Below are 26969 nucleotides of genomic sequence, written 5' to 3'. Positions count from 1 at the left end.
AAAGTAACATGTATATGAGGGAATATATGAATACTTTCCTCTTGGAAAAAAGTCATGATGTCTGGAAGTGCTGCAGCCATTCTGCATCTATAAGGCAAAAAAGCCAGTCCAATAAAAATGGTGTAATAAAAAGATGGGAGCCTGGGAGCCTCCTCACCAGCTGCAGAACAGCCAGTGTGAGAAATGTAGATCCATATTCATACAAGTTGGGTTGTAGGAAACTTGATGTCAAAAGCTTTCTTAATGGTCACTCTTTGTTCCATATATTTCATGCTATACATGTCCTCTGGTAGACTGTGACTGACTGCAAAGATCAGAATTCAAGTGGATTTTTTTCTGTTTTAAGGATTATATGCATTTCCTCTCCTTGAATTTACTGATATTAAAATATATTTGCTTCCCAACAATAAATGTTGGCAAGGATGTGGGGAAAAAAATACACTCATACACTGATGGTGGGACTGCAAATTGGTACAACCATTATGGAAAGCAGTATGGAGATTCCTCAGAAAACTAGAAATGGAACCACTATTTGACCCAGCTATCACTCCTTGATTTATACCTCCAAAACTTAAAATCAGCATACTGTAGCAATGCAGCCACATTAATGTTTATAGCTGCTCAATTCAGAATAGCTAAACTATAGAACCAACCTAGATGCCCTTCAACAGATGAATGGATAAAGAAATGGTACATGTACACAATGGAATATTACTTATCCTTCAAGAAGAATGAAATTATGGCATTTGCTGGTAAATGGATGGAGCTGGAGAATATCATACTAAGCGAAAATAAGCCAATCTCCAAAAACCAAAGGCCAAATGTTTTCTCTGATATGTGGATGCTAATTCATAATAAGGCTGGGAGCTAGGGAAGAATAGAGTTACTTTGGATTAGGCAGAGAGGAGTGAAGAGAAGGGATGGGTATGAGGGGAGGAAGGACAATAGAATGGATCAGATATTATTCCCCTATGTACATAAATGATTATACAACTGGTTTGATTTTACATCATGTACAATCAGAAAAGGAGAAGTTATACTCCATTTATGTATGAATCGTCAAAGTGTATTCTACTGTCATGTACAACTAATCAGAATAATTTAAAAAATATATATCTGATTCCATTTTTTTGTTACTTTTTATTTTGAAAAAATTTCCAACTACACAAAAGTCGTGATAATAGTACAATAAATTCCTGTATACCTTTCTTCTAGATTCGCCAATTGTTCGTTAAAATTTTACTACATTTCTCCTCTTTTATATATATTGGGAGGGGGATTTTGAAACTTTTAAGACTATATTGTAGATATTATAAACTTTAATCCCAAAATATTTTCATGCATATTCCTTAAAAATAAGAATAGTCTTTTACACAGCTAAGAAATTTCACATTGATAAAGGACTATTACTAGAACACAGGTCGTAGGCACATCTTATGACTTGCCCCAAAGCTGTCTATAGCTGTGCTTCTGTCTTGACAAGATCCCAATCCAGGTTGACATGCCACATTCAATTGTCATCTCTTTTTAGTGTCCTTTAATGTGAAATGGTTCTTTAGTGGGCTGGGGGTACAGCTCGGAGGTGGAAGGCTGACCTAACACTCTTGAGGCCTGGGTTGCCCTCCCGGCAGGCATTGCAAACAAACAGCACACAGAACCAAACTATTCAGACTTTCTTTTTCCTTTGTGAGATTAATATTTAAAAAAGAACGAAAGAGAGAGAGAGAGAGAGAGAGAGAGAGAGAGAGAGAGAGAAAGAGAAAGGAAGGGAGGAAAGAAGGAAGGAAGGAAGTGAAACAGGCTTGTATTTTAGGAGAATTTATCACCATGCACGTTTCTGTAGTTGCTCACGATCAGATTAAAGTCACACAGTTCGGGCAGGAATGTGATATTGCTGAGACCATCATGTTGGATGGGAGGGAAGTCGCCATTACTGGTGGAGTAAACCTTATCACTTGTTAAGAGATAAGCTCTGGCTGTTCTTATGAGTCTAATGTCTAAGCTCTCAGAAGCCAAGAGAATCATCTTTCTTCCAGAATCCTTGGGCCACATGGTGTCTGTCATTCCCATGATTTCCCGGAGAGACTTTGGTAAGAGACGAATTCAGAACATATTTTGACAGCTGCACTTGGAATAAGTGGAGATGACTCCTTCAAGATTTGATAAAGCTGGTTGCTAGGCCCAGATTTCCTGGAAGCCAGTAGGAAAGGGGTTAATGAGGACACAGTACATCTGGCTGAGCTTCTCCCAAATACCATTCTTATACACCTGAAGAAGTTACAGGATCCCGTTCCCATGGGATTCTGAGCCAATGGAGCCCTGGCCAGTGATTTATGTAAAAAAGTAGCTGTCCCTTCATTTCCCACAGTGGCTTCATTCTTACCTTATGAACCTGCTTGGTCAGTGTCCCTTTGATTTATGAAAGATTTCAAACTCCCCAAATAACTATCCCTTTTCTTTTCATTAAAGTTAATCCCCACAAAGACACTTTCATCCGCTGATTAGTCATGCCCCAGTGAGCCCTGCTAACCAGAGGCTAAGTTATTGATGTGTTAAAGATGTAATCTCTCAGTCTGGGGACCCCTGAAGAAACCCCAACGTGTTATTTGACAGTCAGCACCTCACAAGGCCTGGCCTCCTTTGAGCAACCTCAGTCGCAGGTCTTCCTCGGTGCCCATAAATCTCTCTGGCCCGGCGGCCTGTGAGGGCTGAGCTATTGTGGGGTTGAGATTTGGCTGCCAGCACACACTGCCCTACACCCCGGGACATCTCAGTTCCTTCTCCGGACTCCAGTTTCCATTCCCAATAAGCAGTGTCCAGTCGCAAATCTATTACACCATCAGCAGCAGTTCATTGTTTTCTCTCCTGCCTGTGGCCTTCCTCATAAATTCTCACAACCCACAAGTCAACAGGACTTTAATTTGGGTGTGCCATGGGCCACGAACGGCACTAACCCTTCCTCCTCTCGGTTGATTTGGAGCTGTGTGTAAGCTTGTCTCAGCCATTATGAGTCTAGTGGATGGTGACTGCACAGAGGAGAAGCTTCCATGGAAATGTGTAGCCATCTTTCAGCAACCAGTTTTCAATCTGTAGATTAAAACATATATATGACATCTTAAAACCTTTTAGATCTTTCCTCTTCTAAGTTGATTTTCTCAGGTATTTGGTCACAGTGAAGGAAAACTGACAAACATGCAGTGTGCTGAATTTTTCTCTTACTGTGAGCTGTGAGGTTCAGTTTGCTTTATGTCAGGCTCATGTTTCTCAACTGGAAGGACCATTTCACGGAGCAGTGTTTCTTGCATTGTAAGATTTTAGGATTTAATTGGGTACGATGGTGCACTCCTATAATCCCAGTGGCTTGAGAGGCTGAGGCAGGAGGATCACGAGTTCAAAGCCAGCCTCAGCAACTTAGCAAGACCCTGTCTCAAAAATAAAATATACAAAGGGCTGGGGATGTAGCTCAGTGGTTAAGTGCCCCTGGGTTCAATCCCAGTACCAAAAAAAAAATTTTTTTTTTGAGGGTATAGCATTTTCTATGCTCATAGTAAGAGGCAAGAAAGGCCCCCAGTCATTGTGACAATCTCAAATGCCTACAAATATTTGTTTTTCCTACAACAGTTTTTAATTGTCCCTGGGAAAGCAACACCTCTATCCTACTCCCACACACCTTAAATAAAAAGAAGATAAACAGAGCAGGAGTGGAGATTTAGATAGATTGGGCTATCTAATATATGGCTAGAAAAACTGTCCCAGAAAAACATAACCTTGACCTTGGTTTGGCCCAAGTTTTTTTTTTTTTCTTCAAGTAACGCTTATTTACTAGCACACAGTTTTGTGGGTCGGAAGGCCAGGCCTCCCACAGTGGGTACCACAAGGCTGAAATCAAGATGTTGGTTGGTTTATCTGAGGTTTAGGAAAAGAACTGCTTCTAGGCACAGTCAAAATCATCTCCTTGTGATTGTAGGACTAAAGTTATGGTTTTCTCTCTGGCTATCAGCTGGGACCTTCTATCAGCTCCTAGAGGCCACTCACACTGGTTTCCATGTGGCCCTCTGTCTTCACATCTGCAGACTTATGGTTTGGATATGAAGACTCGTGTGTTGAAGGCTTGGTCCCCAGCGCAGCAATGTTCAGAGGTGTGACTCGGGAAGTGATTGGAGCATGAGGGCTCTGATCTCATCAGTGGATTAATCCATTGTTGGGTTCATAGTTGAGTGGACCATAGGGAGGTGGTGAAAACTGTAAGAGGTGAGGCCTCATGGGAACATGTAGGTCATGGGGGCATGTCCTGTAAGATATTTCTCATCCCCAGCCCCTTCCCACCTACCTTCTGCTTCCTGGCTGCCCTAAGGAGAGCAGTTTATTTAGCTACATCCCTCTACCATGATGTTCTGCCTAATCTCAGGCCCAGAAACAACAGGAACAAGCAGGTCATAGATTGAAATCTCTGAAACCATGAACCAAAACAAATCTTTCCTCTTCTAAGTTGATTTTCTCAGGTATTTGGTCACAGGAAGGAAAACTGACAAACATGCAGTGTGCTGAATTTTTCTCTTAGAATCTTTCTTCTTTTCTTCTCCCCACCAGAGAAAATTCTTGCTGAGCCTAACAACTGGACTTTGCTCTCTTTAGAAATGAGCCCACCGATCATGAGCTTGGATATTGGGGCAATGTCAAATTGCTATAAAAATTTTCTTATGGCTTCCTTTCAATTTCTGTATTTAACTTATTTGGGGCAGGTTTATTTTCTTAAATGAACATTATTTTTTTTTAAAAAATTATTTTAATTCCATAGGAGATAGAGGAATACATGCTTCCAAAAATGCAGAGCACTACAGATAGCTAATATTCCACTTCACCACCGTGCCACAAACTTATCACTCTTCTCTCTCTAGAAGAACTGGTAGTTATGAACTTGTGGGTATACAGCCAGATTGCATTTTACCACCTTACATACATTTATATGTATCCCCTGAAAATGCATAGTGGGCATTTTTCTTTAAATGACCACCTCACTGGAAATATAATCTGAAAATTACTTTCATTATCAAGCAACATGTTTTGAGGGTTACCTATATTAACCTACAGATCTGATTCATTTTTCTTAATGTACTGTATATGGTTTTATTTAAGCATTTCCTCTCCTGATATACATTTATATATTTTTTGATTTAAAGCAATGCTGCATTTATAATCTTGCTTCAAATTTCTTTAGAGACATATCATAAAATGTAGTTGCTGTGTCTTAGTTAGGAACTCTGGAATTATAACAGGTATTATTAAAATACTGCCCCAAGGGGCACCATGAGAATTCCCTTCACTCACATCTTTAGCTTTCCATCCTTGTGACCAAATACCTGACAAAAATCAACTTAGCAGAGGAAAGATTTGTTTTGCCTCATGGTTTCAATAGTTTGCATTTGGGGGCCTAAGGTTTGTAAGCTTTCCCTAACCTAAGATTACCTCTATTTTCTTCTAATAATTTTAATGTTTTTACACTTAGGTTTTAATCTCTTTGGTGTGTGTGTGTGTGTGTGTGTGTGTGTGTGTGTGTGATGCAAGATGGTGATTTATCTGTCACATGGGTGGACAGTTGTTCCAGTTCTGTTTATTGAATAATCTGCCCTTTCCCCTCTGATATGATATACCAACTCTACAAAGCCCTGAAGTCCCATGTCTATACCCTGATCTATCTTTTTTATTTGCTCCAGTGTCAATACCATGCTGTTAAAATTGCTTTAGCTTTGTAATGTCTCTGTCTCTTGGGGGGCTCATCTTGCCTACTTCACTATTCTTTGGGACAGACATCTGGGTTATTCTTAAACATTTTCTCTTTTGTGTAAATTTTTACAGTTTATTAAGGGCTAAGAAAAATCATGTTGGAATTTTGATTAAAATTATTTTAAGTTACAGATGAATTTGAGGAACATCACAGAGCCATTTCAAAGACTTACATAAGGGCAATTACATAAAATTTAAAGCTAGAAAGAACTGATTCTAAACCCTTAAAAAAAAAAAAAAGAGGCAGACACTGTGAAACATTTTCCAAAAATGGAGGGAAAAAATCTCAGTCATTCATTCAACTAATAGTTTGAGTACCCACTAGGTGCTCACCATTATTCTAACCTTCCAGAATTCACCAGTGAAAAAGGCAAACACCGCTTTTGGCCCTACAGAAAGTACATTCTAGAAGGGTGAAAAAAGAGACCATTTTAAAAACAAATAAGACTACAGCTGCTCCTTGGCACCTCTAGGGAATTGGTTCTGGGACCTCTGTGGATACCAAAATCTGAGGATGATCAAGTCCCTTTATATAAAGGGCGTAATATTTGCATATAATCTATGGGCATATAATCCCATAGATTTTAAATCGTCTCTAGGTTACTTATAATATCCACAAATGTTATGTTAATAGTTGCTATACTGTGTTATTTATGGAAAAATGACCAAAAAAACCACCTCTACATATTCAGTACAGGCACAATTTTTTCCTCAGGTATTCTCGGTCTGCAATAGGTTGACTCTGTGGATAGGAACCCACAGATAAGGAGAGCCAACTGTATCGCTGATTGTCATAAACGCTAGGAAGGAAGAAGACTGAAGCCTGCGTGGCATTCCTGGACAGCTTTTCTAGAAGTCAAATTGGAGTCCACACCTGGAGGATGCAGATCAGGGGAACATTCCACATGGTTCCAGTGAGGGCCAAAGGCTAGAGGTGGAAAGCGTGTGGCCTTGAGGACCCCACAGAAGCCATCATGGGGACCAGCAGGGGATCATAGATCACAGGCCACAGTATGGAGTTCAGGTTTCATTTTACTTGCAGTGAGAAGCCAGGAAAGGAAGTGGGGGGGAGGTAAAGGAAGAGGCAGGTACAGATTCTGAACAGCAATGGATTTGGGAAGTGGATGTCTCTAGAACTACCATTTACTATGTGTTTTTAAAAGCATTTTACTGTTTTTTTTTCCCACCCTTCTTTTTCTACCTTAATCTTTATAGGAAAGTAACCCCGAGTTATCCAGAGATTATTGTATTGCTTTCTGGAAATAAACACAATTCTGCTTTCTTTTTGACTGGGAGCAGTTTTACAATGCTGTTTAGCTGAGGCCAGAAGAAACAGAGTGTCGGAATAAAGATTCTTTTCCCTTCCTCGTGGCTATCAAGTAAATTCAGCCTTTAATGTAAAGAAAGTTGAGTTTCTGCTAAAACCCAGAGGTACCATCGTTAGCTTGGGGAGGGCCTTTGGTCTTTAAAGTGTTCACCCTCAGGCTATTGCAGGAGGCCCTGAGAACTGGGCTTTCAATGGCTTCAAGACTGAATCACCTGCTCCAGCTCTGAAGGTATCAATCAGTGTGGCTAAATTACCAACAGATACAGTGTATTTCATTTAGCTTGTCAAAACCCTTGACCAGATGTCACCACAACTATTAATAAAAACATTCAGTTACCATAGATGGGGTTAAGTATAAAGAAACTGACTTCAAACCAGGAAGCAAAGGGTAGAGAGAAACTCTGGGTAGAAACACCAAGAGCTGAGTCCTTCACTGCCTGTAATTGGGACTGCTCTTTTGAAAGCCCCTTTTGTGAGCTGGGGATGTAACTCAGTGGTTGAGCCCTTGCCTGTCTGTGTGAGGTCCTGGGTTCAATACTGAGCATGGCAAAAGAGAAATAAAACCATTACTTTGTAATCTATGGAAAGTATGCAGTACATCTTCAAGTTTGCCAAAGGCAGTGCTAAAAATTCTAGAGGCCAACAGATCTGTCCCTGGGCAAATTATTGAACCACATTTTTAAGATCTGTAAAATGGAAATAATTATATCATCTTATTGGATCTGAGGATATATGAGATAATGCCTTTTTAGCTCAGTGTGTGGGGTTCCTTCGTTATCTATAGCTACAGTTTTATTTCTGAAGAAAAATTCCTAAACAATGGGGAAAACATACAGAAAACCTCAGTGGAACTGTATGCTAAGCCTGGAGAATGTACAGAACATAAGTCCCCAAACGTGCTTCCCACCCTTGCTGGGCTGCAAACTCTGGGCTTCTTCCAGCACATGACTCATCTGCTGGTGGCACCTTCACTCCATGGTCTGAGCTCATCCTCAGGGGGCTCAACCCTTCCCACTTCCCCGTGCCCACCATACTCCATCCACCCCTTAATCTTGCCCTTGGTTTAGACCAGGGCTCAGCAAAGTTTTTCCAAAAGGCGTCACTTAGTATTTCTTGTTTAGCCATCTGTGCAGTTTCTGTCACAACTACAATCATCCCTTGGCACAGGGAAGGAGATTGTCACCCTCAGATACCAAAATCTGCAGATACTCAAGTCTGTTTATAAAATGGTATAGTATTTGCCTATAATCTATGCACATCCTCCTGCACACTTTAAGTCACCTCTAGATTACTTATAATACTGAACACAATGTAAACGCCATATGAAAAGTTGGTGTACTTTATTATTTAGAGAATAATGACAAGGGGAGGGGAAAGTCCATACATTTTCAGTACAGATGCAATTGTTTTTCCCAATTATTTTTGAATCCATAAAAGCAGATCTTGTAGATATAGAATATTGACTGTCCTCAGCTCTGCAATTCTAGTAGAAAAACAGCCATGGACAATAGCATAAAGGAATGGTTGTGGGGCTGTGGATGTAGCTCAATGGTAGAGAGCTTGCCCAGCATGCCTGATGCTCTGGGTTCCATCCACAAGGCAGGGATGTGGGGGAAAGAGTGAGTATGGCTGTGTTCCAATAAACCTTTATTTACAAAAATGGGCGGGAGCAGGATTTCACTCTCTAGAGTATAGTTAGCTGGCCTCTCATTTAGACAATGATCTCTCTGGTATTGAAACCGAACAGAAGGACCCAACACTACCCAAGAGGTATCCTTAAAAATCTGTTTCTTCCATTTTTAACAGCCATGGCTGCTCCATACACCTTGTGGCCATGTGGAAAATTTTGCTTTGACTGCAGCAGCTTCCATGGTAGGTCCATCCCAGATGAATGTAGCTCAGTGGCTGAGCACTTGCCTGGCTTGTGTAAGGTCCTGGGTTCAGTACACAAAATGGCAAAAAAAGAAACAAAACCATTTTTTTTGTGTGTGAGTCATACAGCTTCTCTTGAATGACTCCACCCCTCTGCAGCCCTTTAACTGTTCTCAATCCAGGCCACAAGACCCTTTTCTACCCATGACTAAGCACAAACTGTGGTTAACTGGCAGAACACTGCTGGTGCAAGAGCACACCTTTTATCCTATATAAACAGCCTTCCCATTCCCTTATCAGAACATTCCAGGCACTGCTTTCCATTATACTGAAGCGTATGTTCCAATAAGATCTCTTTTGAATGAATTTTACTTTGCCTATTTGTGATTTCTATCTCAAGTAGAGCAAGGTAAGCTGGTTGCACTAAGAGCTGGTGACATTTAGGCTGCTGGCACTAACACTGAAATCAGCTAGTAGCCAGAGAGTGGTGAGAGTGAGAGCCAGCAATGAAGCATGGTTGGGAGCCACTAGCTCCAACTGCTGGGAAAGTTTCAGAGAACTGTTGACAGTTGCTGGTTCTGGCTTTCAGGTGAGCAGAGAGTACGGCCACTAAGACTAAGAGAGCCTCTGGCATTCAACACTCAGAGCTGCTAACACTAAGGGAGCTGCACTTTGCCTAGTCCAGATTTCTATTTGGATTGAGCAAGAGAATCCTCAACTGATTGGTACCAGTACTGGTTCCATGGACCCCAGGGCTTCCTGCAGTCATGATCTAATCTTGTTACTTACTTTTTGGTTTTGGGTTTTTATGGTTTTTGTTTTTAATCAGTGCTCCAGATTTAACCCAAGGCCTTGCACATGCTAAATAAGTGCTCTATCAGGAGCTACACCCACAACTCCTATTTTTGTCACTTTTTATTTAAAACCTTTCAATGACTTCCCATTGTTTTTGCAAATGGTGGTCTTGGACCATATCATTAAAATCATGCCACAATTGCCTTTTAAAATGCAGATTTCCAGGTTCCTCTTCAAAGCCATTAAAATAGAATCACCTGGGTTGGGCTGGGAGTTGGATTTTTTTGGTGGTGGTGGGGAATTAGCACTTTATTTGGGAGTTGGATTTTAATGAATCTCCCAGGGAATTCTAACATAGCAACTCTCAAAATGGGGTCCCTAGACCTCTGCAGGATCCACCTTATGTTTTGGGGAGGTTTAAAAAACAGAAAAGAATAACTGGAATCTGTTGTGGGAGGTGGAGAGGAATGGGAAAGTTGGGGGAAGGAGAGCCTCACAGGGAAGGTGGCAGCTGAGTAAGTGCCTGATAGAGGTGAGTGTGTCTCTGGAAGGAACATCAGAGGAACTGTAAGTTCAAAGGCCCTGTGGCTGAGATGTCTGGTAGAAGGCCAGTGTGGCAACATGAGGGAGGAAGGGAGGGAGAGAGCAGGGGGAAGAAGAGGAGAACATGAGACTATAGAGGAGCCAAGCAGATGGAGCAGGACCCTGGAAGCCCTTGAAGGACTGGCTTTCCCCCAGAGCAAGATGAGAACCATTTGAGCAGGTCTAACTATGCAAACTAGTCCAAGAATTTAGCCATCTCTTCTTTCTTCTTGACATACTTCCTCCTTTCTTCCTGAGTATTAACCCTCTTCCTCCTGTGTGCTGTAAGCTCTTCTAGGACCCAGGCTCAGGCTTACCCACCTTTATCCTCAGTACCAATGATTCCCAGGACCATGTGGGTGATCAGCAAACACTGAGGCATATAAGAACACCGTCCTCCTCTGTGGCTTCATTCTGACCTGAGCTGGTAAGAACTGCTTAAGAAAAATACACATACAGCTCCAATTAAAAAAAAATTAAATACAAATTTTTTGAATAAACGCTAGAAAAAAATTTCCCCTAAGTTGCTTAATAAATGATAAGTCATCTTTTTCAGAATCCAACATCAAGCACGTCACGGTCACCAGAGAGCCAGAAACCAACATGCCTTTCCTTTGTGATCACAAATCAATCTGAATTTTAAAAGCAGTGTTTTCTGGATGTGATTCTGTGGCATTGGGGAAGCAACCTCTCCTTTCCTCATTGGGCCACCAGAGAGTTTTACAATTCTTTTTCCGCTCTTCTCAGAATGTAGCTGGCCCCCTGTGTTGGTGTGTCCTACATCTCCCTGTGGGCATCTTGCTGGGCAGTGTTTTCCTCAGTATTCTCCTGGCCTGACACTCCAAGGCTGGACTCCAAGGTGCCTGGTGCTGATACCGCTGGTGATGAAAATCAGTCAGGGCTGAGTTTGTTTCCCCAGATGTGAAGATTGAGCACCCAAGAGACACCAAGACAAGCGTAGAAAGCAAGTTTTATTTGCGGATAGAACAGAGACAGGCTTCTCTGCAAAGAAGGGTTCTCAGAGCTGGGTGTCCGAGGCAGTGGGGGTGTCCTGCCCCTTTTATACATTTTAGAATTGTTTGTTCTCATGGCCTCTCCTCCCCCCATCCTGTGTATACTATTTGTGACCCAAGTGACTTGACCAAAAGGTGAGCCAAGGGCAGGCATGAAGCAGCCAGGGTCCAGGCAGGAAGGGAGGGGCCCAGGAGAAATTCATTAACAGCCCCTTGTTGGGAAGTACACCCCATCCCAGGCAGGTGACCTTCTGGCCATGGTGAGGACAGGGGGATATGAGAGGCTACCAGGACTCCTGACCTCTCTCCCTTTACTTCAAAGAACACAAAGTAAACCAAAGAGTCCTCGTTCTTTTCCACAGATTGAGGGTCAGGAACTCAAAAGGAGGAACATTGTGTTGCTATACTAAGATACCACAGAATGCATTATTTCTTTTTTTTTTAATATTTATTTTTTAGTTTTTCAGTGGACACAACATCTTTGTCTGTAGTGGTGCTGAGGATCGAACCCGGGCCGCACGCGTGCCAGGCGAGTGCGCTACCGCTTGAGCCACGTCCCCAGCCCCAGAATGCGTTATTTCTGAAGACGAGAAGTTTACTTGGCCCATGGATCTAGAGACTGGGAAATGCAAGATCCAGAAGCCACATCTGGTGAAGGTCTTCTTGCTGGGTCATCCCATGGCCGAAAGCATCACATAATGAGAGAATCTCTAAGAGAGAGCAAGAGATCCAGCACACAGCCCTCCAAGTCCTTTTATAATGGGAATTGATCCATTTGCTGGAGTAAAGCCCTTATGACCTAGATACTTCCAATTGGGTTCCCCTCCCCATGACAATGCATCGGTATAGTGGTCAGTTTTTCATTGCTGTGACAAAATACCTGAGAAGAACAACTTAAAAGAGGAAAGATTTATTTGGGCTCACAGTTTCAGAGGTTTCAGGCCATTGTCAGCTGGCTCCACTGTTTCTGGGGCTGTGGGGTATGGTCAGGAAAAAAGTAGCCAAGGACAAGATACCGTCATCTAGGGCACAATCCCTTCAACTAGATCCCACCCCTTGTAGTCTTCATCCCCCTGCAACTGCATCATCAGATGAGGACTAAATCTTCAGCACATGAGTCTTGGGGGCCCATTCCAGACTCAAATTACAGTAACTGTGGATTAAGTTGATAACACATACTTTGGGGCGGGGGGAAATAGTCAAAGGTTGGCAAGTAGAATTTAAGATGAATAGCACTATTCAAAGAAATGAATGTTTGACTTACTACATGCTTATGTGTGTACATTTCATTAAGGATGTCAAGACGGCTCACACACTACTTTTGTTCTCAGGCGCTGTCCCTTCTGTTTATCTGTATTGATAAAAATAAGTCCAAAGGCTCTCATTGTCCTGGGTCTAAGCAGGCCGTTTTTGAACGGCTGTCTGAGCTTCCTCAGCACAAGAGGAATCTACAGCTCTTCCCCTCCACACTGGGTGCCCACCCACGAGTTTTCAGCTTCAGGGGGCTGTGGCTGTTCCACTTTGCTTCTGTGGTTGATGTGGTACCAGCACAGTACCTTTCATGTGGAAGGGATGTTTGATTGACATCTGTTGAACAGATGACTGTGACACATTATATAATTTTAAAATATTAATCTCTGCTCTCTCCAAAATTTCTTTCTACTCCATAGCCCTTGTTCTACCCCAGGTAGGTGGTCATGGATGGGTCATGGACGGGTCATGGACGGGTCATGGACAGGTCATGGACAGGTCACTGCCTCGAGGAATGAGAGATTAGAGAGAAGTGGCTTATGAGGGAACTCAGGCCAGAAACCCTTGATTTGGACAATGAGTTAGATGTCTGGAATGAATGGAGAGTAAATGGGGAATGAGGAAAGTGTGAGCGAATCCCCAGCCCTCTCCACCCCCATCTTCCCTATGCTCCACATCCCAGGTAGATGAGAGCGGAGACCCAGGCATGTTGAAAGAAGTTGAGAGAGCTAAGACCTGAGCCCAGGAGGAGGTGAGTACCAGGGCTCCCGAGCAGGCATGGCTGTGATGGCCTCACCTGGGAGCTGTGAAATGCTCCCATGAGCCTGAGGGTGGCATCTCTTGGTGGACAGCCTGCCTCTGTGGGTCACCCCCAGTCATACAACATCCCCACAGCTGGATGTGCCCAAAGAGCACAAGAAGGTTTGGATAGTGGGTGGATACAGCTGTGATGATAGTGAATCAGTGGCTGTAGAGGCCCCGCATGTTTCAGTGGGGTCCTTTGTGGAGGCTCAATGACATCTAGAACCAGGTCCCCAGCTTTTTTCTAGTATCATTCTCCCGGCTATAAGATCCAATCTGGGGAAATGGAAGGAAAGCCCTGAGTTGCCTGCAAATAAGTTTCTCCTCCTCAGGGAGATGGGGGCTTGTAATAGAAATTCGGACCAGCCATAGGAAAATAAAGTCATTTTCTTTTGAAACTGAGGGCATGGGAAAAGATCATGCTCACTACAGATAAGAGAATAGCAGAGCTGTGTCACTAGTGCTTTTCCTTTCATCCCTTTCCGACTTATTCTGATAAGACACAAACGTGGAACCGAATTAGGGTCTGCTGCGTGATGTTTGTCCAGTTATGGAGACTGCGGTCCCAGCCCTGTCAGGCACTTGGGGACAGGTTTATAGATTGCCTTTGCCCCCAATGACTTCTAGGCTGTACCTCCTACAGGTTTAATCACCTTACAACAGCGCTGTGATGAGCAAACTTTCAACACATGGGCCTTTGAGGAACATTTAAATTCATACTATAGAACCCATGAAGCCTACTTGGTTGTAAATGTTAAGAATGCATTAGTTAGCAGCTGGGGTTGTGGCTCAGTGGTAGAGCACTTGCCTAGCATTGGGTTGGAGTCTCAGCATCACATATAAATTATAAATCAATAAAATAAAGGTCCATCAGCAAAAAAAAAAAAAAAAAAAAAACAACAATTTTTTAAAAAAAGAATGCATTAGCTATTTTGGCCATCAGGTACTTTTCTGGTAACAGAAAGTGGAAGAGGGACACCTACTAGGAGATCAATGGACTTGTCAAGCATGTAGGCAAGAGATTGGTGATTGTAGGACTAGAAAGAAGGAATGGGTGTGGTGCAATAGATTGTCTCACTGTCCCTAGGGCCTAAGAGGGGGACAGCCCAGGCTCTCCATGGTAATGCCCTTATTTCAGACTGGGTCTTGGAGAAAATTTGTCACCGACAGGAAGAGGAAGTGTGGAGAAGGGAGCTGGCTTTGGGAGGCTAGTGAGAGTAACTGGCCTTAGTCATGCTAAGTGGGAGATAAGGACAGGGCCTCCAAGACGAAATATCCCACTGGGAATTGATGATGAAGAAGAAAAATCAGATTTGGAAATGTGGATTTGAAAGTCAGTGGTGTTGTGTAACTTTTGAGACTGTGAGGCCACGTGCAATTTCTTAGGAATTGAGTGAATAGATAAGCAAGGTGCTAAAAAACAGAGGAGGAGGAGTTCAGAATATTTTCTACTACCACTTAAAGGAATCAGGCAATTAGCTGCATCGTTGGATCCAGTGGCCTGGTGGAAGTTTTTTTCCAGTTGGGATTTCGAGGAGGTGGTTGTACAGAATAACAAACCTGTTTTGATCTTTCAGTGCTAAAACATGATTTAAAAAAAAAAAAAAAAGTCAGAATACTGGTAAAACCTCACAGAGTTAAGTGTCACAGGGATCTTGTAGCAGGTTCCTTAGCACCCACCCCCCCCCTTCCCCTTTTCCTCACTTTTTAATGATCCATTTATTTTTCAGGCAATTCTTTCAGGAATTTAAAAGTTTAAGCAGGGGTTACATGGAGAACTAACAGGAAATGTCTCATCTTTCCAAGTTTATTGTTGAGAGTGGCCAGATGTCATTTGTTTGTGAGTGGGAAATGGGAAGTTAGATCACAGAATGTGAAATTTAAAACTCCCCCTCTTTTTTTTTTTTTTCAGGGGGGTGGAGAGGAGAAACTCACAGGGAAGCCACTTTGACTCCTCGGACTGTGTTAACAGCGTAGGGGCAGTGCTCACGAGAAAGATGCTAACATGAGAACATGTTTTACAGTCTGTAAGCTTTGCTCTTTTCAAGGTCTGTGTGCAAACAGCTGGTTTCGCCTGGATGGGCCAGGGTGCTTGGGAGCTCTCTGTGGATCTGCTGTAATTATAAATTCCATGAAGTGCCAGGAATGGAGGCCAACGTTCTTATTGGTCATCATGCCCTAGAAAAAAAACAATCAGAAACTAACTTAGGAAGTGTCCTTCAGCATTTAGTACTTACAAAAGCAATTATATTGATTTTTTTTTTAAATTATATTTTCAGCCTCTGTGGTTTAAACTCTAGGTCAAATACTTCCAGACTCTTCAGTCTGGCTGGCTTCGATCTGGTCTCTTGTCTCTTAATTGCTCCGTTGACTGTCCCGGAAATACCCTCTTTGTCCCTTGCTGTTGCTACAGTGGGCTTTGGCAGGCTCCCACTCCACCAGGTGTTGTCCCCAGCCATTGCCATGGCAGCAATGTACAACAAAGACTCTGAGGGTCTTGGAATTGACAGGCCTGACACGGGCCCTGAAGGCCCTTCTCCGGTTCATGATTTGTTAATACATCTGTCTTCCTCAGAGAAACAGAGCAGATTGCCCCTCCTTATGGAAGATGACAGGCTCCAGGCCAGACAATCAGATGAAAACTTGGAATTGGTTTTTGGATCACTGGGCCAAACATGGGCTACTTAGCTGAGAAGATACAGAGCAAAGAGGGATCTAAGAACAGCTACAAGAGTCAGAATTTCTTGGCCAGTTTTGCAAAGGAAAAGGAAAAGAAAGCCCCCACTTACCGACTGGACTTTCAAGGGTAAAAGAAAGAGTCCCTATCCTCCTTTCAAAGTTATTTAGCAGGTTTGTCTTTCCTGGGCCCTACCTAAGATCCTAAAATCCCCGCATAAGACTCTTAGAGTTAACTCTTTACAGCTCCATTTACACAAGTACTGACCTGGAGAAGCCAGCCCTTGACTAGGCTTTTCGGCATACTGGTTTCCCAATCATCTACTATTGATGCACCACAGGATGGAAAACAATGTGTGTATGCATGCGCGCGCGCACACGCACACACACATACACACACAATTTTTAATTTCATTAATATTATGTAAAATGCACATGAGTCAAAATTTGCCTTTGCAACTATTTTCAAATATACAATTCAGTATCATTCACTGTGTTGTGCAGCCAATTTCCACTCCTTTTTTTTTTCAGAACTTTAAAATTTTCCCAAACAAAATCTCTCTAGCCATTAAGCAATAATGCCCCATTCCCCCTCCCTCATTCCCTAGTAACCTCTTATTTTACTTTCTGTCTCCTTGAATTTGCCTATTCTAGGTATCAACGGATAAACTTTAAAAATTGTTTTTGTTTTATTTAGCATAAAATGCATGGAAAATGATCCATGCATTTTTATACATGCTCACAGAACAAAGAAAAGTACAAAGGAAAAAAAATATAAGCAAAAGAAAATTACATCATAACATACCATTGTCAACATTTGCTGAACGTTATCACAGACACCTCTCCATTGCACATCGACATACAGAGCCATAGGAAGAAAAATGCAGAACCAGATGGGTAAACTTTGAAAAATGAGATTATTCAACATATGGGCTTTTTAAGTTAGAAATTTACTTGTGGAGGAGAATTTAACAGAAGAAAAAGGGATTGAAAACATGGTCCAGCTTTGGATAAGTGATTGTTCACTTAACAAATATTAACTCTGAAAAAGATGTTGGACTCCTTGATTTGTGATGATGTGTTTTCAACTTGGACTGTCGCAGAAGCAATGCTGTAGTGAGCAATGGTAACGTTCAAGCACTCAGCCCAGGAGGCCTGAGGTGGAGGCTGACACTGGCTTCAGGGCACCAGGACTTTCTGCTTGGAGCTTGGAGCTTTCGTTTTCAGAGCCAATCATGATGCTAATGAAAACAGGTAATTTCCTTATGGGCCAAGCATTATATAACCCATCACTTTCCATGTGTTAAGATCCTGGATCCTTATAACCAATCAGTGATCGTGCTACTGGCTAGTTACTAGTATCTATAGTAGGACTGAATGAGTGAACAGCTGAGGAATTTGCCCAAGGTCACAAAGCTGGAGGACCCAGGCAGGCTGACAGCAGAGCTCACATCACCTCTGAAGGTGAGCATCCATTGGATCTGTGACTTCAGCAAGGGGGCTTTTGCTGGCTGGGCTCACTGTTGGGGGAGAAGGATGGTGAGGTCCAGCCAACCCTGGCTATTAACATGGTGCATTCCCATGACTTATCTTGTTTGCTCTTCTCCAATATATTCCCATCTGACCGAAGAGAGAACAGAGGTTAACTCTTCTGAGTACACAGTCCAGAGTCAGCTTTGGCCTCTGACTCCAGAACCACCACTTTCTCTTTCTGCCCCTCTCCTCAGCCCAGCTCTCTCTGAGCCTGATGCTGATATGTTGCAAATGTAAATGGGGAAGGAGTACTTTAAAAACAAAGGCCCCTCTTTTGAGTGAACACCTGTGGAATACCATATAAAGAAAACTCAAGGGCTTCATATTGGTTTCCTGAAGCTGCCAGGAACAAATTACCATCAACAGTGGTTTAAAACAGAAGAAATTTACAGTCATGTATCAGTTGGGGATTTATTTGGATAAATGCATTGTCACGCAATTTCGTCATTGTGGGAACATCATAGAGGGTACTTACACCAAATGAGAAGACTTCAGTGTCACTAGGTGATATAATCTTATGGACTGCTCTTGTGAGAAACTGATGTGATTCCATTTTTGAAAAAATAAATAAATAACAGAAGCTTCTACCTCAAGGCCTGTCCAAAGAAAGGGGGCGTGACCCTTGTCCTTGGAAAAATCCACTGAGAGCTCCTAGGCACATAGCCACCCTGCTGAGTTGTTTGTGAATAATAGGAGAGCTCTTTGGCACCAGGTGTACTCTGACTCAATTAGGCTAGGTGGGGACCCATCGCAGCCCCCTAGCAACCACCAATCAGCATGAGACAGGGAAAATACCTGGGATGCCAGATGACCCCCCAGTAGTCTCGGTGGTTGATAACATGTTAGGAAAACATGTAGTTTAGCATGTACACCCCTCATGGATTAAACCAATCAGTTCAAAAGAACCTCCCCCCTCTTGTACTAAACAATCACCCCTAACCAACTTGTTCCCGCCAGTGAATGTGCTAATCAATGTTAAGAGTTGTTGTTTGATTCCCCCCCCCCGTGTGAAATGATTTGCTGTGTGATGTTGTGACACATAGGGTATCCCCAAAAAACCTATAAAATCTCTCTGAACAAAGGACCAGGACTCACTCCCTGAGACCGCTGTGTCGGGAACGGTTGTGAGTCCAGGCTCGAGCTTGCAATAAAGACTCTTGCGTGATTGCATCGAATTCAGCTCCTGGAGGTCTATTGGGGTCCCACGAATCTGGCATTACACTTTTATATGTGATCCATCATCGATTGAAGCATTGGTATGCAGCACATGACTGTCCTTTCTCACAGTTCTGGAAGCCAGATGTCCAAAATCTAGGTATTGGATGGGCCACACCCTCTGAAATTTCTAGGGGAGAATCCTTGCTTGCCTCCCCCAGCTCCTGGTGACTCATGACAATCTTTGGCATTCCTCGGCTTGTGGTTGCATCACTCTGCTCTGGGCTTCCTTCACATCACCTTCTCCTTTCTTATAAGGACATTTGTCATTGATTTAGGGCCCACTGTAATTCAGAATGATCTCAAGATGCTTCACTTAATTACATCTACCAAAACCCTTTTTCCAGGTAAAGTCACATTCACAGGTTCACTGCAGATATGTCTTCTGGGGACCTTGCAACACTAGACTTACTTCATGGCTTGTGACTGAGTGAAAGGAACTCTCTCCAGTGGGTAACTTCAAGGCCACCACTGACAGAAAAGTGGTCCTTGATTAAACTTCAGGTCTGACTGTCACAGGGAGCCAATGGCAGCTACATCAGAGCTGCGTTGCACCATCTTGAATCATAGTGAGACCTACAACTGCAAATGCCCCTACATTTTGCCCTTGTATAGAATTTCTCTTTGGGGGTTAAAAACGCACATCCACACTTAGTTTCTGACTAGGAGAGGAAAAGGAAAGAAAAACAGCAAAGTTCAGATCTCATGAGGCTGTGCCACACGTCTGTATATAATGTTCTCCTCACAAAGATGTTGTAGTGAATGCTTTGAACTGTCCCCATAAGGCATATGATGCGATTAGAATATCCAACAAGTTATTTTTGGAAAATAAGCTGAGTCCTAGTACAGAACACCCTTTTAAACCTGTAACCCTTTGTCTGACTTTGTGCCTTTCATTCTAGGCATGGTGTTGTAAGGCCTAAGGCCCCCAGCTTCAAAGAGGAAGACACCAGTGGGGAGATCATGGTTCTACTCTGGCCAAGAGATCCAGGCCCACTAAATCTGTCATAAGAATACCTTGATTTTTTGGTAGGGAAGAAGTATCGGGGATTGAACTCAGGGGCACTTAACCACTGAGCCACATCCCCAGCCCCATTTTGTATTTTATTTAGAGACAGGGTCTCACTGAGTTGCTTAGCAACTTGCTTTTGCTGAAGCTGCCTTGGAACTTGCAACCTCCTGCCTCACCCTCCCGAGCGACTGGGGTCACAGGTGTGTGCCACCATGCTCAGCCATAAGAATACTTTGTTAAGTTAAAATTCTCTTTTCTTCCACCCTATTATGACTTAGTTCTAAAAATGACCCCCAAAGAACTCATGTGTTAGGCAATATAGCAATGTTCAGAGGTGAGGCTTGTCAGTGGATTGATCCATTTGATGGATCAGCAATTTGAATGGACTATTGGGTGATAATTGTAGGCAGGTGGGGCATGGCTGTAGGAAGCAGATCACTATGATTTTGAGGAATACCTCTTATCCCTGACTCCTTCCTTACTTTCTCTCTCTCCCCTCTGTCTCTCTGCTTCCTAGCTCCCATAAACTGAGCAGCTTTTCTCCTCTACCTCTTCAGCACAATGTTCTGCTTTACTTCAGGCCAAGAGCAATGGAATTGGCTGCCCATGCACCCGAATTCCTGAACTGTGAGACCAAACTAAATTTTCCCATCTCTTAAGTTGTTCTAGTCAGGTATTTTGGTCACAGTGGCAAAAAGCACTGTCTAACACAGAGACCATCTCATACCAGTTGAAAGAGGCTTGAGATAGATACTTTTCCAATATTGAAGACTCCTTTCTCCTCATTCTCTGATTTGCTCATCCCTCCCTTGAATCTCCCTACTCAGCCGGGGCCCCACTACCCACACTTTCCTCTGAAATCCCAAAGACTTTATTGATGCATCCTCTCATCACTGATGCTGGAGGGTAGATGATGCTAATTTCTTGCTCCCCCGTATCTCTGTCTGTGACTTGACCAATGCCAGTGCCATTTGAATGATACTGGAAGCCCCTGGTATTCCCAGAATTCCTTCCTCCACTCTAGATTAGCAGGAAGGCAGTCAGTTTCACAGAATTCGGGAGCTTCATAACTTTATGAATAGTTGTCTTCCACTGATTTTATTTATCTTGAAAACTGGTTGTTGAAGTTCCTTCCTTTGCCCCTTTAAAATAGCTTACTGGTAGTTTTATCATTTAGATCCCATTCTTGTTTCAGAAAAATAAAAAAGTAAAGCATTATATCTGGGCATCTGACCGTTTTTATCTGTGGCGAATACCGTAATCAGAGAATCAGTGTGATAGGGACTGCCAGGCATCATCGCTCCTCTCCTCCGTGGCTCCCTCCCTAGTTCCCTCCTTAGGAAATGATTCTCTTGCAACCTGGGCGGGTGATGCACCCCCACCCAGCCGTGGTTATTGTCAAATGCATGAGTCAGTGGCAGAGAACAGCTCCTTCATCCCTCCACAGTGGCCTCTGCCCATCATTCACGCAGGGCCAACTTCAGTCAGGCCCTGCTCACCTGCTTTTGCAAGTACCAAATCCTCTCATCGGGCCTCTGTGGATTATCATCTCCATTTTCAAACAAGAAAACTGGGGTCCTGAGGGCTGCCCAAGGTCATGAATGGACCCCAGCTGCCTGGCTTCAGAGCTCATTCCTTTGAACACTGTGCCAACCTGCTACATCATGGGGCTGATCTCTTAAGGCAGAAGGGCCACACTGTTGTCTGGGTGAAGGGCCACACTGCTGCCTTTAAGAAAAGAGTGAACATCTTAATAACATGCACTTTGAACATTCCAATGTAGAAAGCAAATTATTGCACATTCAATATGGTAAGAATTCCATGGGTTAGGTAAAGACACTATTTTGTGGGTGGGGTGGGTGCGGGTACTGGGGATTGAACTCAGGGGCACTCGGGGACCACTAAGCCACATCCTCAGCCCTGTTTTGTACTTTATTTAAAGACAGTGTCTCCCTGAGTTGCTTAAAAACTCACTTTTTGCCGAGGCTGGCTTTGAATTCACAATCCTCCTGCCTCAGCCTCCCAAGACGCTGGGATAACAGGTGTGTGCCACTGTGCCCAGCTTAAAGACATTTTTTTTTTAAATCCCTGGTTTACTCATGAGGAAATTGAGAGTTCCGATATCTTGATTTGCCTAAGGCCACCAGTTGGTAGGTGGAGATTTGAGTCCAGTGCTTCTGTCCCTAAGTCCAGGCTCCTTTCTACAGCCCAGGAACATACCTCCCCTCAGATACTGAGACAGTGCCTACTTGGTCTGCTTTGATCATTTAGAGAAAACTCGCTTCCCCTAAAACATCTTTTGCACCTGCCTGGCCCCTTGTCTGTAGTCCCTCTGCCAAACCTGCCTCTGCTAGAACCCGACCCTGCAGGGGATCTTCCATTCATCAGTGTGGCCAAGGTTCATTCTCAGGATCTGAACTAACTGAGGTGCTCACAGATTCAATGTTAATAGAATGGATGGATTTGTTCCCAGTTAGTTTTCCCCGGAAAATTCCAGTGAGAATGCAAATGTGTCCCCTGGCAGAGAGGCCTGGAATTTGTTTATTGATTCCCCTCTGGGAGAACAAGGTTTGGAGGAATGAGCCTTGATAGGGCAAGAGGAGAGAAGAAGGGAAAGCCCCTGGGGGCAGTGAGCCCTCGGCAAATCAAGTGCAAGGTGGAGACCCCAGACCCCCATGGAAGAAGGAAAAGAAGCAGTCCTGGTCCTGGGGAGGGACAGGGGTAAGATAGGCCCTACTGGCTTCAGTTTCACCCTGGGTTGTCTGGTCCGTGGGACACAGTGAGTCCAACTCCTCCCCAACACACACAATGGGTGAGGCTCACTGCTGGGGGTCCAAGGCTGGATTCTCCCCAGTCCCAGAGCAAGGGCCAAAAAAGTGAGTTTCCCCAAGAAGGTCCAGAGAACTTGCCCAGATACCCCCCTATTTAGGCCAGGGTCTCCCTTCCTCTTAACAGTACACTGAGAAAGGAGAGGAAGTGCCATCTCCTCACCCCACCCGAGTTCATCAAATGGTCCTGCTTCTTGCCCAAGGCCTTTCTCTACGCATTGACACACGTAGGTTCATATTGTACACAATGATGGGACCTTGCTCTGTAGATCTTTCTGTGACTTATCTTTTCCACGTAAATACGTTGGACAGCTCACTGTCAATTCACACATTAGATGAGCTGTAAATCTTTTGAAAATAGCTGCATTGCATTTCCTCATCCCACATACCAGACATACCACCATGTCCTGAGCCAGTCTCTCTCCCTGGAGAACAAGAGAGCTGCCTCCAGGTTGTTACCATTGTGAATATCGCCACAACCCGCACTTACATAAAGCCATTTACATAGAGGCACATGGAGCAACTGTTTATTTTGAGAGATTCCCATGGTCCTCTGTGCTCTCTCTCCTTGGTCTTTACTGAGGAAGGGAGTGTATTTCTCCTGGACTCAGCTTTAGAAATCTAGTTCCATGCTGCCCTCCCAACTGTGCCAGGGCAGCGAGTGAATCACTTCACCCGGTTTCTGAGCCAACCTCAGTGAAAATGACGACGAGTGAAGATCCTGACCCGCAGTCATTACACAGGTGGCCTCTGGCCTCCTATTCCGGAGAACGGAGGCTTCCCTGCATCATTTTCTGTAATGCCAAAGGAAATCCCCAGAGCAGGCGGACTCCCTGATGCCTCACGGAAGGCACTCCCACGGAGATAACCGGATGAATGCTTTCTTCATCACAGCCCCTGGTTCTCAATGGCCTCCCGGCTGCCAAGAAACCTTTCTGAGCTCATTGCTGCTGCGGCAGCCAGACTGCACTTCCTAGAAAATTGTCATTCCATTGACTGTTTACTCTTGGGGCGGATCACTGCTTCCCATAAGCTCTTGCGGCCCTAAGGTAGTCTTTTGGTAAATCCCACCAGGTGTCTACACGAAGGGGAAAAGACGTTCTGTATTTTACATTCTTGATTTTTTTTTTATTTAATGTGTCAGAGAAATGGAAGTCATGGTCCTATTTTTAGTTCATGCTAAAAGCAAGCAATGGACAATTCTAGCAAGGGAACTCAATGCTGTGTCACAATCACTCTCGCTCCCTCTCTAGAAAGGTGGTGCACTGCTTGGGATGTGAAAAGGACAAGGAAATAGTTCCTTCCTAATACATTTCTCATGCATGTCATTGACAGCTTTGATTTTTTTTTTTTTTAAATCAGCCTTCGTAGAGACTATCAAAACTCGACAGTGCTGACCTATTGCAAGTTGTCGTAGCAGGGTGTTGGGAAAAGTTTTCAATTAGCAATAACTGAGCCTCAGATAAACCTTATTGGCTATGATCCTGCCGCTGCACAAATCTCACAGTCTCGATTTTTGCCAAACACTCTATGAACCACTTATATTAGTTCCTTATCAGTTTAATGACTTTTTTAGTTGACATAGCTTCATCCTCATGAACATCTTATACAATGGGTTGGGTGTGCTGATTGGGTTTCAACACATATCAAAAATTTAAATGTTGCCCATCACCTAAAATACTCTAGAATCCAACCCAGTGGCACACTCTGAAAAAATCAGACCTTATTGGATCGCAGACTCAAGTTTTCTATGGGGAAGTGGTCTGAGGCTAGTATGGGTTGATTACTACTAAGACATTGAGATACTGCCATTTGTCTTTGCAATTGCAATTTTTTTTTAAGGTACTGGGGATTAAACCCAGGAGCACCTAACCATAGAGCCACATCTTCAACCATTTTTATTTTTTATTTTGAGACAGGGTCTTGCTAAATTGCTTAAGTTCAGGCTAAATTGCTCAGGCTGTCTTTAAACTTGAGATCCTCCTGCCTCAGCCTCCCTAGTTACTAGGATTACAGTTGTATGCCACGGCACCTGACTTGTCTTTGCATTTTAATGCATTTACTGTACTACAGATCCAAAAATCAGGAGTTGAGAGGGTTGGAAATATAATCTATGTTTTGGAAGGTAGAGCAGCTTAATGAAAAAAATGTGTGGACTTTGGAATCAGGTCTAGATACACACCTTAGTGTCATTACACAGGTTCCTCATTTGTAAAGAAGGGATAGTGATAGCCACTTATAAACTGAGATAATAGATACAAAGTGCCCGGGGGAGGGAAGGTATCAATTACCCTGTGGCAGCTAGCAGGGCCTCCGTGCAAGTGTAGATGTGATAATCACCCAAGATAGACCCAGCCCTATCAGTGTAGGCTACCCCTCCTACAGGGCCTTCTAAAGCATTGATGGAAAAAAATCAACAGCCTTTGAAAAAGGTTTCCAGTTATGAAAAGGTCAAGTTCCCTAAGGTTTAAGATAAGGCACTATGAGTTTCTTGGGAAACAACTGCCTTGAAGAGCTTTGGAGAACAGCAGGAAGTCCTCCTGTTGATGTCCTGAGCTTCTGTTCAGTGAGTGACATAGGGGTTAGAAAATAAGCTGAAACACTGGGCATCTCTTCAAAAAAAAGGTAAAGGCAAGGTTCCAAGTGAAGTACTCATTAGATGGGAAAAGGCAATATAGTGTCACAGTGAAGTGTATGGATTCTAGACCTGGTGCCTGGGCTTCAATCCTGCTTCGACTGCACACCAGCCCTGAACCAGAAATGCAAAGGCCCTGGGGTGGGAGCATGGCTGAGGAGTCAGGGACATCAAGGAAGCTGACATGCTGCATTGGATTGAAAGGAGCGTAGGGGAGGGAGTTGTAGAATCTTGTGCCTTGTGAACTTATAGGAGGAGGCAATTGTGGAGAGCATGACGGGAAGGCTGCTCTCCCCGCTACATTCCGGACAAGTAAGGGGTTCACTGGGTCAGGTGGCTCTGCTTACAGCCTCTGGGGCTGGGAGGATAAAGCCTGACCTCAGAGACAGTCACAGCTGGCTGAAGCATGAGGCTTAACAATGATAGAGAATGGCTCGGAAGTGCTGTCTGGCTGCGGCAGCAACAGCAATGAGCTGAGAAAGTTTTTTTGGCAGCCAAGGGAGGCTGTTGAGAATAGATCCATGATTGTACTCGGGGAGTATGGTGGGCATCTGGGGGCTCTCCTAAGCTGACCTAATTTTAAGTGCAGTGAAATGTCTTATCCTTTTACGTAGGGAATGGGGAGAGACAAAGAACCCTTAGGACAACTGGTCAGGCATACCCCATACCTCCCTCTGTGCTGGGCCCCATCTTTCTCAAGAGCCCCCCACATGGCATGGATTCCTCCCTGCCTAGCCAAGCCGACAGCCATGGCTGTGGAGGACAGGGTGAGGGGATGGGAAGGGTCACATCAGCTGAGTTCCTGCAGCTCTCACCCAGTCCTCCACTCCCACCCCCCACCACCATAGGAGATGCGCTCAGATGTGGTGGCTGAGAAAACAACTCTGCTTCCTGCGGAGCCTTCAGAAGTCCACGCCCAGTCTACCGCGGCACATTTTTGCAGCTGAAGGAGAAACTGCTGGAAATAGGAGTTTCCCTGATGTCATTGGGGTGATGCTGACTGTGTTCTCCCAGAGACACCAGGGAGTTGGCTCAGGAAGGGCCGGGTGGGAAGTGTGCAGCTTTGGACTGACGCTCTGGGCTCTTCGCAGAGGGAGGTGAGGTGGAGCTCCCGGTTGACTGAACTTTCACCTGCCCTTAAGGGCACCAGAAGTTCTCATCCTCAAACGGAGGTTCAGGAGAGCAGAGATTTAGAGATAGGGACCAGCCGGGCCATGAGAACCTCTGAATCCTCCTGGTCTCTTCCTATCCTTCTTCCTGTCCTTCCCCCCACTTCTCTGCCCTTTTGTCCTGTGGACTCATCTTGGTACGTCTAATTTCTTTTATTCTTCTGGGTCATGATCTCATTTAGAGAGGCCTAGAAGACTGAGAGGACCAACAGAGGAGAAGCAGCTGATTCCTGATGGGGCAGGGAATGTCCAAAATGAGCTTGAGACTCCTGACTGTGCCCGAAAGCACAGAAGCTGTCAAAACCAGCCGAGGAGCCTGCTGGAGAGACCTGTTGGCCAAAGACACAGAATTTTTAACATCAAAAAGGAATAATGGCCTGGCGCAGTAGAGTATACCAGGAATCCCAGCTGCTCAGGAAGCTGAGGCAGGAGGATGGCAAATTCAAAGCCAGCCTCAGTAAAAGCAAGATGCTAAG

General features: G+C 44.0%; 1 non-coding gene across 1 annotated transcript; it reads right to left on the bottom strand.

Moving 5' to 3' along the window:
* Positions 1–24051: 24051 nt before the first annotated feature.
* Positions 24052–24191, bottom strand: LOC125610590. The gene has a single exon (XR_007340595.1). It is a non-coding gene; the product is annotated as a U4 spliceosomal RNA (small nuclear RNA).
* Between the last annotated feature and the right edge of the window lie 2778 nt (positions 24192–26969).

Source organism: Marmota marmota, unplaced genomic scaffold (assembly GCF_001458135.2).
Source record: "Marmota marmota marmota unplaced genomic scaffold, marMar, whole genome shotgun sequence".
NCBI classification, from domain to species: domain Eukaryota; kingdom Metazoa; phylum Chordata; class Mammalia; order Rodentia; family Sciuridae; genus Marmota; species Marmota marmota.
Note: the sequence above shows the minus strand (reverse complement) of the source record. Positions and strands in the feature narration are given on the sequence as shown.